This window comes from Protopterus annectens, chromosome 2.part0, assembly GCF_019279795.1.
Source record: "Protopterus annectens isolate FY-2018-M chromosome 2.part0, PAN1.0, whole genome shotgun sequence".
NCBI classification, from domain to species: Eukaryota; Metazoa; Chordata; order Ceratodontiformes; family Protopteridae; genus Protopterus; species Protopterus annectens.
The window spans coordinates 1917950973-1917955779 of record NC_056728.1 but is presented as its reverse complement, the minus strand read 5'-3'; positions in this window follow the sequence as shown (position 1 = coordinate 1917955779).

Below are 4807 nucleotides of genomic sequence, written 5' to 3'. Positions count from 1 at the left end.
TTCTACAGACAATTCTTGGGCTTTCTTTTTCTTTTTACTGTTAAAATGCCTTTCGGCATGTCTAGCATATTCAAGTAGTGACTGTAATCTACTTGTACGATGGTCTACCATGTGCTTTGTAATAAAGCTGCTTATAGGCAAAATACTGCCTTTCAAAAATGCATTCTTTAGCTGCTGCTCATACGGGGAATCATGTGTTTGGTCTTCAGGTACCTGCATTCCACAATGGTTATTAAAACACTCTAATAATCTAGCATAATATCTGTCAACAGTTTCACCTTCCTGTTGGATGCAGTGATTAATGCATGTCCAGTCTTCCCTAGACTTCCACTTCTCAGAGATTCGGTCTGTTAGACCTTTCACTCTGTTATCCAGTTCTGCGTTACTATGTGGGAGTGGCTTGTGTTCTGCGTCACGGGGATTCCAGTTGCCACTGATCATGTGCCAATCTGGACCTACGATTTGTCTAACTACTTTTTCTACTTCTTCTCCATTTAAATGGTAACTTAACCTCATGCCCTGTAAGTCTTCTAAGAATTTTCTAAAATTAACTTTTGGATGGGGAATTCCCTCTGTGGCTTTCCGGATGTCTTCCGGTGTCCACGGTCTATATACTAGGAGAGTCGGGTCCTGCCCTGCCTGAGGATTTGGTAGTTCTATGAGTGGACATATCTCTTCTTCACTCATAGCTCGTGAATTTTTGTTTATTTGATATAACTCAGTATCCCCACTTAAGTTACATGTTCGAGACCTAGTCTCGATGGGATCTTTGAAATACGGTCTTGGCTTCGCAGAGACAGCCGGGTATAGCAGAGGTGGACCAGCTTGTCCACTCGCTTCATATTCTGGTGCAGGAAGTGGAGGGGGCAGAGGGACTGATGCTATTACCAAATTATTGTCTTCTTTATCTAAAAACATAGCTTTTGAATTATTACTTTTTTGTTCCCTACGGTTTGCTTCCTCAATCCACCTGTGTGCCTGAGGAATGCCTAATTGACGTTGCTTTTTTACCTGACCTTTTGCGTCAGTTTTAAGCTGTTTGACAAGTTTAATAAGTGAGGATTTTTCTAATTTGCCATCAAATTCATATTTATTAACCCATTTTGTATAGTACCTAACATTGTCGGCACGCTGTAATAGCATTTATTTTGCATCTTCAGTTAATGGTGGATCTTGGGAACTTTTTGTGCACTTATTACCCATATTGTTCTGACTGATAAAAATGTTACGTAACCCTTCTTATTTTCACGTGATACTATGATTTTTCTTTTTCACAGTTTATCTAGAATAACTGTTTTACTTATTCTGTTTCCCTGATCTATGACAAGACTGCAATCTTTCTGTCCCTGACTTGTATAAAACAAATCTCCTGACAGATGATTCAAATCAAGTCCCTGATCTAAAACAGAAAAAAGGTAAATCTCACCTTACCTGAGCCTCCGTGCTTGATCACCAGGTTCGATGGAAAACCGTTAACTCATCCTCCAGTCGCAGATCAGAAAAGTGGCTGGCCTCTTTTGAACAACAATTCAGTTGGAGGTCTTTCAGAGCAGAAAAACTGATGTGGTCTCTTCCCCGTATGGTTTCATGCCACCTGGCCCATCTGACCTGAGGCGAAGTGAGAGTTTCCGGTCCGAAGGACCAATCTGTCAAAGGAAAAACAACTTCAAAAAGATCAACACACGGCAGGTTCAGGTTAAGGCACTTTAATCTTGCAGCAAGGAGACAAAAACGTGCTAATACAGAGTTTGTCTAACTAGAATCAGGAAGTGAAGCTATTCTTATACATTCCTTACAAGACATTGCCTACTAAGCTGACATAATAAATCACAAGTTCTTTCAATATTATTTCATAGCAGCTGTTTGTCCATGATTTTCTGCTGGCACATCAAGTTTACAAAAAAACTTCCTAAGAAAAACAACGTGGCCTTGATGACCACCGGTCAGATACAACTTCTCACTATGCAATGTTGCCATTCAAGGTACTATGGCTAATTCGAGCACAAAGCAAGTACAGATTATAGTTAATTTCTTCAAGCAGTCTTTTTTCATCTGTATCTGTCTTTTCTGCAGCTGTGCATGTTCTCATAACACGAACAGAGCTGATTGTTCAAGTTCAGTAACATTATAGAAAACAGTATTGTTCTATTCATTCTTTTCCTGACCTAGCAGATAATCACCTGCTTCTCAGTAAATTTCCAAAAGGTATAAACATGAATTTTGCTGTGCTAGCAAATACTAGGTCAGAGAGCATCTTGCAATTTCAGAAAGCATACTGCAGTTTGAAAAGCATCTTGTAATTTCATACAGAATTAAGCTGTACATAAAATAGAATGAAACGTGTTAACCCTTTTAGCTTCTAATAAGCACTAAACATATACATTAATACATATTTTTCTAACACATACACACACACACACACACACACACACACACACACTCACACTCATATCTATCTATATCTATATATATATATATATATATATATATATATATATAGATCGATAGATAGATAGATAGATAGATAAAGCTATTAGTATATCCAAAAGTTTAAAACAAAATCCATCTTAACATAACTGCAGACATTCAGTCTTCCTCCTTTTGACATAACAGTCTATTTCCACAGCCAAACATTCTGTTGAAAATTGGATATTCAACAGAGTGATGTACGCCTGCCACGCATACGCAGAGGCACACACACACACACACACACACACACACACACACACACACACACACACATACACACACACACACACACACACACACACACACACACACACACACACACACACACACACACACACACACAGTATTTTCCATCACAAATACAGAACAGTGAATGGCAAAACATTTTAAAAATACATTGACCAAACATTTGTCAAAAACAAAGAAAAATGAGAAAAACAACATTTTTGCATGGCTGGTAAGTCCACCTGCACCCCTACACTACCTGCTACTTACATTTGCCAACTTCAAGACCACACAGTAGTGTGGAAAGGGACAAATTTCCTTACCGCCACTATTTTTTTTTGGGAGGGGTTGTCCCTTCAGCAGCATCATACAGCTTCCTACCCAGTCCCCTATATCCCTCTCTGGGTCTACCAGCCACCTCCCAATCCCAGGGATGTGTTCCAATAGGGCTGGGGCCCATGTGGATCTTAAAGGCATTCTGGAAGTCTGACCATCAACATCCACCATTTTTTCCTTTTTTTATGACCTACCCCATTACTTCCTGACTACATCATTCTTGTAACTGCATCTGAGGGGTTTGCATGTGGTAGGGTCATGTGGTGTTTCACCCCTCCTTTATAGTGGCTCAGCCATGCCCCCACCTTATCCCCCTTTTAGACCATGTCTCCCAGTAGCAATGTCCACAGCCTCCACCAGGGATTGTTGTAGGAGAGGAGATGCCCACAGAACTACCACCTCACCGGGAAAAGTAACGCCCCCCACCACCAGTCAGTCACCCAAGACACCAAATGAACCCAGGTTAGGTGGGTGGTAGTCAATGCATTACCCTCTTTACCACCACAGTGACCCCTTACCCCACTATTTGACAGTTTTGGACTAAAACACAGTACAAGTGTCATCATACAACATGATCAAAAAGAATTTGACAAAAAAGAAGGCGATCCCTGTTTTGATCAACTGAATCAATGACCACACATGCTGTACCTACACACAACTACACACACACACACATATACACACACACACACACACACACACACACACACACACACACACACACACACACACACACACACACACACACTGCCAGACACAAAGGCAGGGAGCCTGGGCTATGGTGTGGGCTTCACTGCTCGCTGACAAAGATGAATAATTTTGACATCACACCAGGACATGCAGAGTGGCAGAGTGCAAACATTTTTAAAGGTCCCACTAGGAGCCTGATAGCATGTGTGGTACCCAAGAGAAATGGCCATTGGTGGGCAATGTTTTTTTGTGACATGTGGTTTGTAAGAAAAAGTAGGTGGCAATAGAAGTGTCCTGGAGTTAAAAGTATCTAAACTACAAGGGTCAAGATTTCAAAACAAAGTAGTGGGAGATGTGAAAAACAATCTGTTGGATAATAGATTGATTACCATATATGAGTCCTACCCAGAGGTACTGTTGCTCAATGCAGCAGTCTGTGTAAAAGAAATGGGGAATCTTGGACAGATCCACCTAGCCAGGAGGTGCGTGTGAGCTTCAGCTGTAAAAAAAATATATTTGGCTGGAGGTGGGCAGGCATCTACTTTAGGTATGAATAAGTAGAGCATTTTACTGTAAATTTTTCATGGGGCTGCTTTGTTTAATGCTATTTTCATCACATCTAGGTATAGTAACCTCTAAAATGTAATGAATTCCCTAAATTTCTTAATATCTGTTTTGGATTATAATAACTGCTGAAATTGTTCTGATTGTCATGAGATGCTCCTCAAAACAGGCCACATATTTAAATAGACTGCTGCACTGGGTACCATAGCAGCCAGCTAAATCTATGGCACTGCCTCTGTGCACACTATGATTGTTCCTCACCGATGTTGTAATGTACTCTTTGTCTTTCATATAAGGACTTCTGCAGCTATGTAGGTCCTTAAAGAAGCTGGGCATTTGCTATTAACTTACAGAAAAAAAAAGGAGCCGCAAAACCGTAAGCTTTTCAGAGTCACTGCTTAACTACTGATTGCTGTCTCACTGTTTTTTCCATGTACACCCCCCAGTATATGTTTCAGATGATCTGGGTATTTATAGGGTTAATATGAAAATTTCTAGAAATACAGGAAACTAAATAACCTCT